This window comes from Rutidosis leptorrhynchoides, chromosome 6 (assembly GCF_046630445.1).
Source record: "Rutidosis leptorrhynchoides isolate AG116_Rl617_1_P2 chromosome 6, CSIRO_AGI_Rlap_v1, whole genome shotgun sequence".
Lineage (NCBI taxonomy): Eukaryota > Viridiplantae > Streptophyta > Magnoliopsida > Asterales > Asteraceae > Rutidosis > Rutidosis leptorrhynchoides.
Genome location: NC_092338.1, coordinates 383,494,193 through 383,508,924, shown reverse-complemented (window position 1 = coordinate 383,508,924; position 14,732 = coordinate 383,494,193).

The window sequence follows — 14,732 nt, the reverse complement described above, 5'->3', positions numbered from 1 at the left end:
TTAAGACTTCACCTTACAGACTTTGCTTATCGTGTCGAAATCATATAAAGATTAAGTTTAAATTTGGTCGAAAATTCCCGGGTCCTCACAACTAGGTCAGTATGTTGTCCCAAAAGGTTAAAAGTGAATAAATTAAGTTTAAGTGTCATCATCGACATCATCATTATCATCATCATTCATCAATACTAAGGTAAGTTTAACAAGAATAGAGATCGAAACAAAAGGCTGACTTCGGACAGCTGTTACGACCTCTATACAAATAGAAAAGACGTGTAGTCAGTGGCTATGGCTCTGTATGTGAGTCCTCTAACCGCTGACCAATTTTCAGAACCTAACTCGTCTTCGTTTGACCGTGGCAACGGTTTTAGTGCGAGTAGGTCAGAAATTTCAGCACAACGTTACAAGGGCGTAGTGACTTTCGGAAGGCCATAAATCCTAAACCGTATATCGGATTAAGTCGAGGCCTAAACGAAAAGTCATATACTTGAAACGAACTATCTAAAAATTAATTTTCCAGAAGCCCAGGAGTCTGATCAGACCCCGAAAAAAGCAAACAAGTGCTCCGGTGAGGTTCTTGGTGCTTGATGCTCATCACGTTTCTCATCCTTGATGCTTGTAAGCTTCAAGTGTACAACTCTTTGATGTTTTAGCATCACTTTGACCAAGGTTCAACCATAAACACATAACTAAGAGTAAAATCTATCATTCTACAAGTTTTGAACATCAAGATTGCCTCTTTATTGCATAAATCCAATAAAGCTTCAACCTGTGTCCATTTTACACAAGTTCATGCATCTATATCATATGTGATGATAAAGACTTGATCTTTATCATCACAAGAAACACAAAAAGGTTCCAAGTAAGTGAGATCTACAATAATAACTTAGATCTCAAGTATTGAGAAAACCCTAAGCTAGAAAGCTTGGATCTTTACAAGATTAATGAGACCATAAACTAGAAAGCTAAGATCTTTAACAAAATAATGAAAGTAATGAGACCATAAGCTAAAAAGTTAAGATCTTTAACATAATAATAAAACCCTAAGCTAAAAAGCTTAGATCTTTAGTGTTCTTGAAGATCTTGAAGCATAAAGCTTGGATCTTTAAGATACATGAAGATTACAAACACAAGTTTGAATCTTTATAACAAAATAACAAGATTAAAGCTAAAAAGATTTAGATCTACAAAATAAGTGAAGATTCAAAGCTAGAAAGCTTGAATCTTCCATGTTCTTGAAGGATTCAAACCCAAGTTTGAATCTTTAAGATATAACAAGATCAAAAGCTAAAGGCTAGATCCATACATGATGATGATGATGTCGTGGGTGATGAAGGGAGAAGAAGAAGAAAAATCAAATACTTACACTTTTTAGAGAGAGAATAACTAGAGATAAAATTAGAGAGTAAGTGTGTGTAAATTACAAATGAAATCAAGTGTGAAATGGGTGAGCTAAGGCTTGTATTTATAGTGGGAATGGGTGAGGCAAGGCCCTCATGGCCGTAGGTTTGGGAGGGGATAAGTGGGGGACAACTTTTACTTTTTGGTTAATGGTTGTCTAAAGTTGGTGCTTATGTTAGGATCTCATGCAATATTAAGGATAATGCTTAACAAAAATGCTAGTATGTTCCCTCTAATAAATGAGCATTTGTCTTTCATTAATATGGGTCACTAACTAATTTAAATTGGGCTAATTAAATAGTCCACTAGCTAGTGTAGGGTGGGCTAAAGTCCAACAAGGTAGAAAGTCCAACAAGACTAACTAGTGTGCTCTAGTAAATTACTAAGCGTAATTAAGCATCCAAAAACCCAAGTAATTGTTATTACAAAATAACAATTAGTATTACATAGTCATAATATTCTGATTATGACCAAAGTTAATCGTGTGCCAAGTATATAGCTCGTTTCAAACGTCAAGTGACACCAACTGTCGTAAAAGCTTTTGGGGATCAAGTTAAGTGATTACACACTTAATAGCACGTTGTAAGATATTAATGAAAGTAATTAATCATTAAATAAGATCCCAGAGCATAAACTAGCTCAGTACGCACATATACGCAGTTTCGTGAAAGCATAAAGCACAAAAGCAAGTCGAAAAAGCCGGGTCGTTACATAGTAGTATGGCATCGTCCCATCGAACTTTAAGTCCATACATATGAGGTATCGTCACATCGAACTTAAACCCTCATCCCGCATCCCGGTCCCAATGTGGATTGTGGCCCAAGAGAAGTGTATTCTACGGAATGACACTTGCCACGTCGTACACAAGCAACCAAATTATATACATAAACGTATAAATATTCCACTCACCTTATCACGGCGGTGGTGATTAAACACTTCCGTAAGCTTCAAGCGAAGTACCTAATACATTAAGTACCTAAATCAACATACAAATTAGTGGAACTAACCACCAACACTTAACTCTTGAGCATTTAATGACCCAATTGCATTAAATGACCCATTTACACCAAAACCGCCCATTTAAGGCCAAGACTCATCATTAATCACTAAAAGCTAGTGATTGAAGTCTACTAACACCAACTAACACAAACTTAGGGTATTTCATACCCATCTCACCCAATTAGGTCAACCATTTCCTATTTGACCCATTTTAACACTTAGGCTTACAAATTTGGTCAAAACTTGAACCCATTAACAACCTTTCACTAATTCACAAGTGTACTAGTATTTTAACAACAAAATTAACACTTACAAACACCAAATTTATGACGATCGCTCCAAATCCATATGGACGAACACGTCATTCATTGATTTCATTGCAAGGTATTTGACCTCTATATGATACGTTTTGTAAACATTGCATTCTTTTGAAAAGGCATACCATAAATGAATATTTAAATCAAAGGTTTTCGACATCTGATGATTTCTACATATAGACAATCACCGTATATAATAGTTTACAATAGTACTTCCGTTGACAATGCAGTCAAAATAAGGTACATGATGATGAATTGGTGAATGCAACGTTTTCTTGAAAAATATGCCATATAAGACTCCATGCACATAGCTTGTCTATCATATAAGCAAACAGCGGAAGACTTCTAGGGAACCTGAGAATAAACATGCTAACAAGTGTCAACACAAAGGTTGGTGAGTTCAAAGTTTGTATGTTTCGCATAATCTGTATATAAAGATGGATCACAAGATTTCAGTTGTTTCATCCAGAAACGTTTATCAAAATATTATACGAAATTGAGCACCCTGGTAACTAAACTTAACGTATATATAATTTGTACCCTTTGTATAATCATCTTAATAATACACGCAAACCAACGTGTACGCTTCTCAAATAGCATACGTCCGTTAAAAGGCTAGTGCTCTAGCTCGGACGGGGATATCAAGCCCTATGGATCCATATACTACTACTCGCGCCCACCAGTTCTTATAACTGGCAATTACTAGTTACCAAAGCTAAGGGATTTTCGGTTCAAACTCAGTGTAGAATTTAGTATGTACTTGTATCCATTGTGTTTAAAATAAAGTGCATGTATTCTCAGCCCAAAAATATATATTGCAAAAGTAATTAAAAAGGGAGCAAATGAAACTCACGCATATAAGTATTGTAAATCAGTTAATAAAGCATTTGCATGTATTCTCAGCCCAAAAATGTAGAGAGTAAAAGGGATCTTATGAAACTCACCTTAGCAGCACATACAGTTGTTCATCGTAATGTAACCGAAACTCGGTATATCAAAGAATCGTAGATCTCAACCTAGAGAACATATGTTGGTCAATAAATGTCTATCAATCTAGGTCAGGTCATAGTGTATCACAATCCTAATGCTCGAGATCGACATATAAAAGTTATCCAAAGTCGTTTCAAAAAGTCAATTTTGACAATAGTTTAACAAAACGAGACGTACCTTATATAAGGATTCATTTACTCGGTTGGTAATATTCAAAAATCCAATTTATCAATCTCGTAAACAAGTTGTTTAAATCTTAATTGTAGATTCAAAAGCAATTTCAATTAACTTCAATCATAATTCAGTTGCTCATATCTTTTAATCCGTTCATCGAAATTATTCGATATCTAAATGAAAAGTTATTGATTTTTCGCCAGCTTTCCAAAAACATGTATATCATATACCTTTTACCAGTAATATATGTATTTAATTCGTGATCTATTATAAACTGTTTAACGACGAAATTTAGCATACACGTATGTATAAATATATATACTCGAGTACTAGACATGGATACACAATTAATATATAAAAGATAAAATATGAGTGCTTACGTATCAATATTGAGATTCAATATTGTAGGATAGTACGTAGAAGTAACGGAGATGATAAACACTAGGTTTGACTTACGAGCAAAACCCTCGAACAATACCCATAACCTCCTTAGTAACAACCCATAGTTTCCTTAGCTCTATCCCACTTGAAAACCCATTTTGAAAGTGACACGCTCATGACCTCGTCGTAGTATTTTAAGTGATATAATTAATAATAATAATAATACTATTAATAATAATAAAATAAATAATAATAATCTTAATAATAATCTTAATAATAATAATAATAATAATAACAATAACAATAATAATAATAATAATAATAATAATAATAATAATAATAATAATTTAAATAAATAAATTTACACATAGTAATATATTTGTAAAACAACTCGCGCAGAAACCTGGTATTTATAGGCATAATTCCTGATTCTGATGCCCATGCGATCGCATGGGTTTTATGCCTATTTCTCATGCGATCGCATGGCCATTAGATCCAGCTCACATATTTTTGTTTTTTTGTTTGTCGACATAATAATTAATAATATATATAATATATTTAATTTATATAATTAATTATATATTATATTAAATTCACATGCATAGTTAACTTGTAATTTTTGTTCCGATAAGTAGTACGTTGTTACGCGACTTATGTCCCGGTTCCGGTTTTTCGAGTGTCCCTTCGTACGCTGAGAAAACTTGTAATTTTCATTCTGGGACACGTACCTTTGTCAAAATATAGCCTTAAATTATCCCTAAATTATACCACCCAGAGTATATCTTAAACTTTAGAGTATTTTGGTCATTTACTTCTATAAATCATTATCTCGTTATTTATTAATATAATAGTATTTATCAAACGTTTCATAACCAAGTTAATATCTATTCTCAATATTTATAAACACGTTTTAAAATACGTATCGCAAGTTATTCATATAATTAATTCTTAACAGTTAATATTCCTTATTATTGTATGTGTCCAAATTAAGTTATTTAAACAAATAATTCACCATTTATTCCGAATACCGTTAAAATGAATGATTTCTCAATTCAAGTGGACCTCTCAACAGAGACTCGTAATAATATCATAATTCTTAAGAGACTCGGTAAATATCTTTTACTTGAATCGTTTGGCATAATCTTTTAACTCGGTAGTTAAATATATCAATCAGATAATTAAACCAATAAGTTTAATGCACAGTATCATATCCTAAACACTTTGTTACGTTTTCAAGTTATAGTATATGTATCTATATATAATTGTTCGCGTTTCGTTGAGAACAATCGAAGATTAATTGAACAGTTCAAAATTTTGAGATTTAACTTCATAGACTTTGTTTATCGTGTCAGAAACGTTAATCATACAAGATTAAGTTTAAATTTGGTCAGAATTTTTCGGGTCATCACATTACCTACCCGTTAAAGAAATTTCATCCCGAAATTTGAGTGAGGTTGTCATGGCTAACAATAAAAAAAAGTTTTTATGACGAATATGAGTCGATAAATAGAGTTTTATCACCGTTGAATAATATGGATAAAACAATCCAATTACTTGAAGCGTATGAGAGAAGCTGTCGTAATAAAGTGAAATGGAGAATAGAGATGCGTCTTATCTCTTGACGTAGTAACGATTGATTTCCGGAATTTAAGGAATAGAAAATCTTCATAATCTAAATAAGATTTGATTCTTCGGGAATTAAGAAAATTAAGATTTCCTTTGATTAATTGCGTAATCTGCCTCGATTGTTATGTCTGATATTTTGCTATAAATTGCCCACTTCCGTTTCATTATTTTCACCACTCCCACATCTTCTTCCTCATTTCATACTTCCAAAAGATTGTGAAATGCTTCATCCAGTTCTGATTCTTGATATACTCCTAACCTTCATATCTGTCATTCTTCTCTTTCATTTACCACCGGAGGATTTTATTTACTTTTACTTTTATCTTGGGGTTATAGTGTTATTAATTTTCCCATGTCTTTATGTTGCAATACGTATTGATATACACGGTTTGTAAATTTCGGGGTTGTTTTCGGGCTTTATATTTTCCATTATATTTCGGAGCTTCATGCTTTCGTTTTCTCTTCCCGACTTTAAGTCAAGCGAATAATGGTCCTAAATTCGTAGCTATACATTTCGGAATGAACATAATTAATGTTCTAAGAAAGAAACGGTAATAGCACAATCTGACTTGTCAAATTACCAGAATACCTTGAAAAAGACCGAATCATTAAGAAAATATTTTCTTGATATTTTTAGAGATTATATAGAATGAAAGAGTTATGTAACATGGTTCATGATGAGGGTATGATCTGTGAACCTTTATCACGTTCCATTAGAAACTCAGCATGACTTACTGTAATATAATCACGTTGATCAAGTGTCATTATATTATACTAACTCATGCTTCAATTCCCAACACTACTTCAAAAACATCCATTTTTCGAAATTTTCAGAAATTAGAAACTAAAATAGTTTCTTTTATGATGTAACACAGATAGCGTGAAGAGATAAATGATTTCAGATAAGAATAGTTATGAAAATATCTTCAGAAATATGGAGGATATTTATAATGGAAGATACGATGATATCTTAGAATTTTTAATATCGGAGGATGATGCGGAAAATCTGTCTGTGAAGGTTTAGAATAAGAAGTAAGATTCTTACTAATGGTTTCAGCAGACACTGAATCATTTGGATTCTTTGAAGGTAGATTTCGTCCTTGTGATTTGTCTACAGCTTCCTTCATACTTTGCTCAACCCGTTTTCCAGTTTCAAACCTTCTCTTTTTCTGTACTTTTCCAACACACTACTCTTTATCATCAAACTTTCGACTGTTAAAGTCATTTATAGTTTTTGCTGATTCATCAGCATTTTTCCAAAATTCGTAGAACTAGTTTCGTAGTTTGGGGTGTTTTTCAGAAACTTCACATTCGAAGTATGTAAGTCTAGAAGATAGACATTATATGTATAGATATAACTGTTGGCGTAGAATTGCTGCGAAATTCAAAATACTGGTTGCTAATTCCCGATAGTTGGTATGGCAATTATTGTTACAAGATGTGGATGAGTACATGATAGGGTTTTAATGAGTATAATGATTTTTCAGAAGGTCAAGGATTAATGAAGTTGTTAGTAAATTTACTGCTAATGTGGTGGAACATAAAAGGTTCCCCGGTAACAAAAACGTATATGTCAAGGTTACAATAAGGTTAATCTGAAAAGTAGAAGTTGACTGGTTGAAAGTGTGATAAAACTGGATACTTTGAAAAGGATGGTAAGATTATTTTTAGTAATAACAATGCTAAAGGATCTTTCACATTTTTGAAGTCAAAGTATAGCTTTGAAAGATGTAGAGATCTAAGAATAATGTCACCCGTTAAATCTTGACTTGGATTCTGATCCGTCAATATCAGAATATGTAATTGAATTTGTATGGAAACGATTGTATATCGCTGTGAGCATAGTTAATAATTTTTGAATCAAAGTTGAAGAATGTACAGTGTAACATATTAATTGTGAACTTATATATTCCCGAGTATTACCTACCCGTTAAAGATTTCACAATTAATATTTTGTACAAAAGAATTTTCAGTACAGTCTTTATGAAAATATATGTATGTATATTTCTTCAGATGTAATACAGATTTAATGAGTTAATATCATATTAAGCTCATTTGATTTTTAACTTGAACTAGAAATGAATAATCTCTAAAACATTAGAGATTACATAATCTTCGCGGAGTATTTCACTAATGAAATCAATACTTCATTATTTATTCTTATTGATATTCCTTGGTGAAGGGTGTTGATATTCGTGGAATTCTTGCAAACTTTGCAAGGTGCAAATGATGTTTTCTAGAAAGTTTCGAGTGCATCAAAGATGAAAGTGTAAAATCAACCATGTTATTGAATAATACACTTGGTTTATTATGAAATGAAATTCATTGAATTGAAACAGAGATTGTAGTTATCGATGATTAAGCTGTTAATGAAGGATGTACATCATTGCATATTAGTAATATGAACTAACCGAGTAGTACCTACCAGTTAAGATTCACACGTAATAGCTTAGTACGAAAATATTTATTTTGATTTCAAAATTCATATATATTAAATATACATAAAATTTCTTCAGGGGAAATGAGTTAATACTTCATCCGTTATTGTTGCTGGTATTTCTTGGTAACTACGGTGCGTATGACGTTGATGCTCGTGGAACAGATTGTGAAGTTGAGGTTTGCGATGCGGATGTTGTTGGTGGTGGTAATGGTACTGTTGGTGTTGTTGTCGGTGGTACTGTTGATGCTGGTGATGCTGCTGGTGTTTGTAACCTTTGCACCATATTCTCCAAAGCCACTACCCGAGCACGAAGCTCGTTGAATTCTTCTACTACACCGGGATGATTGGCGGTTCGGACGAGTGGATGAATAAGATCCAGAATTTGAGATAGTATATTATCGTGACGAGATACTCTGGAAATGAGAGAGAAAATGGTGTCTCGAACAGGTTCGCCGGTAAGTGCTTCAGGTTCTTCGCCAAGAGGGCAATGTGGTGGGTGAAACGGATCGCCTTCTTCTTGTCTCCAATAATTAAGTAGGCTACGAACCCATCCCCAATTCATCCAGAATAGATGATGGCTAATTGGTTGATCCATTCCGGTTACACTGTCTTCGGAATTCAGGTGAATATCCATATCGGAATAGCTGTCAGAGTTTGAACTAGATACGGGATCCATCTTGTATAAATAGGGAGATGATTTTTGATATGAATTAGATTATAGAATTTAGTTTGGTATTCTTCAATACATAATTTACATATGTATATATAATACCAAATTCCATAAATCACGGAGAAATTTTCGGAAGATATCAGAAAAAGTTTACAGTAACAGATACGCTAAGATATGAATTTTTGTCTATACACTATTTATGCAATAAATGCAGGAAAACGTGTCTAGACTTAAGAATGATAAGCATGTAATTTCGGACAAGAAATGATAAGCAAAACTTTTAACTTGCAGACACGGTCGAAGTCCAGACTTACTAATGCATCTTAACAACTATCAGTTAGACACATTCATGCAAGACCTGATTCGCTAGGACCAACGCTCTGATACCAACTATGACGATCGCTCCAAATCCATATGGACGAACACGTCATTCATTGATTTCATTGCGAGGTATTTGACCTCTATATGATACGTTTTGTAAACATTGCATTCTTTTGAAAAGGCATACCATAAATGAATATTTAAATCAAAGGTTTTCGACATCTGATGATTTCTACATATAGACAATCACCGTATATAATAGTTTACAATAGTACTTCCGTTGACAATGCAGTCAAAATAAGGTACATGATGATGAATTGGTGAATGCAACGTTTTCTTGAAAAATATGCCATATAAGACTCCATGCACATAGCTTGTCTATCATATAAGCAAACAGCGGAAGACTTCTAGGGAACCTGAGAATAAACATGCTAACAAGTGTCAACACAAAGGTTGGTGAGTTCATAGTTTGTATGTTTCGCATAATCTGTATATAAAGATGGATCACAAGATTTCAGTTGTTTCATCCAGAAACGTTTATCAAAATATTATACGAAATTGAGCACCCTGGTAACTAAACTTAACGTATATATAATTTGTACCCTTTGTATAATCATCTTAATAATACACGCAAACCAACGTGTACGCTTCTCAAATAGCATACGTCCGTTAAAAGGCTAGTGCTCTAGCTCGGACGGGGATATCAAGCCCTATGGATCCATATACTACTACTCGCGCCCACCAGTTCTTATAACTGGCAATTACTAGTTACCAAAGCTAAGGGATTTTCGGTTCAAACTCAGTGTAGAATTTAGTATGTACTTGTATCCATTGTGTTTAAAATAAAGTGCATGTATTCTCAGCCCAAAAATATATATTGCAAAAGTAATTAAAAAGGGAGCAAATGAAACTCACGCATATAAGTATTGTAAATCAGTTAATAAAGCATTTGCATGTATTCTCAGCCCAAAAATGTAGAGAGTAAAAGGGATCTTATGAAACTCACCTTAGCAGCACATACAGTTGTTCATCGTAATGTAACCGAAACTCGGTATATCAAAGAATCGTAGATCTCAACCTAGAGAACATATGTTGGTCAATAAATGTCTATCAATCTAGGTCAGGTCATAGTGTATCACAATCCTAATGCTCGAGATCGACATATAAAAGTTATCCAAAGTCGTTTCAAAAAGTCAATTTTGACAATAGTTTAACAAAACGAGACGTACCTTATATAAAGATTCATTTACTCGGTTGGTAATATTCAAAAATCCAATTTATCAATCTCGTAAACAAGTTGTTTAAATCTTAATTGTAGATTCAAAAGCAATTTCAATTAACTTCAATCATAATTCAGTTGCTCATATCTTTTAATCCGTTCATCGAAATTATTCGATATCTAAATGAAAAGTTATTGATTTTTCGCCAGCTTTCCAAAAACATGTATATCATATACCTTTTACCAGTAATATATGTATTTAATTCGTGATCTATTATAAACTGTTTAACGACGAAATTTAGCATACACGTATGTATAAATATATATACTCGAGCACTAGACATGGATACACAATTAATATATAAAAGATAAAATATGAGTGCTTACGTATCAATATTGAGATTCAATATTGTAGGATAGTACGTAGAAGTAACGGAGATGATAAACACTAGGTTTGACTTACGAGCAAAACCCTCGAACAATACCCATAACCTCCTTAGTAACAACCCATAGTTTCCTTAGCTCTATCCCACTTGAAAACCCATTTTGAAAGTGACACGCTCATGACCTCGTCGTAGTATTTTAAGTGATATAATTAATAATAATAATAATAATACTATTAATAATAATAAAATAAATAATAATAATCTTAATAATAATAATAATAATAATAATAATAACAATAACAATAATAATAATAATAATAATAATAATAATAATTTAAATAAATAAATTTACACATAGTAATATATTTGTAAAACAACTCGCGCAGAAACCTGGTATTTATAGGCATAATTCCTGATTCTGATGCCCATGCGATCGCATGGGTTTTATGCCTATTTCTCATGCGATCGCATGGCCGTTAGATCCAGCTCACATATTTTTGTTTTTTTGTTTGTCGACATAATAATTAATAATATATATAATATATTTAATTTATATAATTAATTATATATTATATTAAATTCACATGCATAGTTAACTTGTAATTTTTGTTCCGATAAGTAGTACGTTGTTACGCGACTTATGTCCCGGTTCCGGTTTTTCGAGTGTCCCTTCGTACGCTGAGAAAACTTGTAATTTTCATTCTGGGACACGTACCTTTGTCAAAATATAGCCTTAAATTATCCCTAAATTATACCACCCAGAGTATATCTTAAACTTTAGAGTATTTTGGTCATTTACTTCTATAAATCATTGTCTCGTTATTTATTAATATAATAGTATTTATCAAACGTTTCATAACCAAGTTAATATCTATTCTCAATATTTATAAACACGTTTTAAAATACGTATCGCAAGTTATTCATATAATTAATTCTTAACAGTTAATATTCCTTATTATTGTATGTGTCCAAATTAAGTTATTTAAACAAATAATTCACCATTTATTCCGAATACCGTTAAAATGAATGATTTCTCAATTCAAGTGGACCTCTCAACAGAGACTCGTAATAATATCATAATTCTTAAGAGACTCGGTAAATATCTTTTACTTGAATCGTTTGGCATAATCTTTTAACTCTGTAGTTAAATATATCAATCAGATAATTAAACCAATAAGTTTAATGCACAGTATCATATCCTCAACACTTTGTTAAGTTTTCAAGTTATAGTATATGTATCTATATATAATTGTTCGCGTTTCGTTGAGAACAATCGAAGATTAATTGAACAGTTCAAAATTTTGAGATTTAACTTCATAGACTTTGTTTATCGTGTCGGAAACGTTAATCATACAAGATTAAGTTTAAATTTGGTCAGAATTTTTCGGGTCATCACAAAATTAATGACCAAACCCTATATTACAAGCCTTAGGGTTTTCATGCACCAATTTAACCCAAGTTCACCCATTTAACCCCCAAATGGGTCTTACAAGTCTTAAATAAACAAACCCTAGCCATAAATCAATTAAAACTCAAAACACGGAGTTAAGACTTACCAACACTATCACAACGTAGCTAGAGACGTAAGGAACAACTTTAAAACTCGGGCTCGGGCGAGACTTGGTCTTCTTCTTCCCCAAAGTAAGCTTTCTCTCACTAACACTCCATCTCTCTCTAAAATGAATGTGAGTAGATGAAGAAGTGATAAATGTGTTAGGGATAAGATTGTATTAGTTTTATGGCTCTAAAACTGGCCATATGTGAATTTACCAAAACACCCCCAAAAGATTCTATTAAAATGGGTTAAAATGTCATTACATCGACAATTATCGCGTTTCGCGACACTTCGTCGCGTTTCGCGACACCAGGACGCGATACACAACACTCAAATGCGACAAAAGGGATAAAAGTCATCATCAGAAGTTGTCACGTTTTGACCATGTTTGTCACGGATCGCGACACACCAGAATGCGACAAACCCCCTTCAAACTCGACAGTTTACCTGATGTACTCCAATTTCACTTTTAAAACATCCCAAAGTCCAACGTAGTCAACTCATTACATCCAAACTATCAAATACTCATTCTTGGACTCCGTAGGACACCACAAGCGTCATGTTTAGAAAAACAGGGTGTTAAGATTAGCCTTGGTTCATTAAGAAAATATGGCTCGTGTAATGATATATGTCACATTTAAGCATAACTGGGCACCAACTTCTCAGAATTTGATAAATTCAACTCCATTAACAGATACTTAAAAAGTTTTTTTTCGTTTACACCAATTATTTCAAGTTTTGGATCGAACTAATCCACTGACACATTAATCCATTGACACAAATAGTTCAGGCGTCGATGAGCACATTGAACTATCCATGTAGTTAAGAGCCCTCACAACTCATACACAACGACGTAATTATCAGTGGCGCGCTCTAACCACTGAGCTAATAGTCTGTCGTGCTGGCCCCTACCGGGGCCCACTATGCCAAAAGCGAGAGAAACGACATCCCTCTCTTTCCTTTTTTCGCCCCATGTCGCCACATGGATGAGGATAGACAAGTAGATTTTTAATTTCTAATTGTACCCAAATCATTGTTTTGATTTGGAGCGAATAAATTGAAGCAAAATTGCTTTTTAAGCCAGTCATTATATAGTTCATTAGCGGAGAGTTTTTTTAATGTAGACAACGTTATCCTTTTTGCTATTATTTTCTCAAAAGTTGACAAACTCGGAGGATATGTAAAAAATATTCTTTGTTTGTCATCACTTTTGCATGTATTAAAAAAATATTGTGAAACTTATATTCTTACATAGCCTTTAAAATTTTTATTCATCTTTCTTATGTAATGTAATGCCGATTTCATCAGTTATAATTGTAAAAATGTCAAAATTGTTATATTTCAGTAGGCTTATAACTACCTTTAGTGGCCTGGTTCAATATATTCAAATTGAAAGAACCAATAAAAGAGAGATGTGTTGTAGAAGATATAGGAGAGAAAGAGGTTGAAGAGAGGTGTGATGTATTTAATGTATATGTGTGTTTTTGTAACTTACATTATGCACATATATATAGTACAAATTTTACTATCCATATTTGACTAATTACCATCCATATTTAACTACTAAATTTACAACACTCCCCCTTGGATGGTAATTTTTTTTAAAGAGCAATTAATACTGCCTCGTTAAAAACCTTGCTAAAGAAAACCCAGTGGGATAAAACTTTAGCTAAGGGAAAAAAAGTGCAGCATAGAGTTGACTCCCCCTCAAGTAGACAACACTGAGTCGTCACATCTTTTGAACTTGCCTCATGCCAATATTGTGAACGTATGTTTTGAAAACAGCGATTGACAGTGCTTTGGTATAAAGATCAGCAGAGTTGTTGATTGAACGTATCTCATTTTAATCTGGTTGTCTTTTACGAGATCTTGAGTATATGAGAAGAATCTGAAGTTTTCATCTGAAACTGTATCATCTAAATCTTTTATGTACAAGTTTGACCCTTGTGATTTGTCTACAGTCTCCTTCATGGTTTGCTCAAACTGTTGTTTCAATTCCTATTCCCTTTCAGTCTTTTTCTGAGCCTTACCAATATACCATTCTTTTCCATCAAACTTATGACCGTTAAGACCGTTTATAGCTTTAGCGCCTCGTCAGCATTTATATTTTGTTCTGTCATTTTTGATACTCTTCTTTCATTTGTACTATGTAAGCTGTATTATCTTCATAGATAGTTGTTGGGCTTTTATAGCGTTCTAGTCCACAAGAATCAATAATGATTTGTATCATTGATCTTAACTAAAATTATTCCCGAG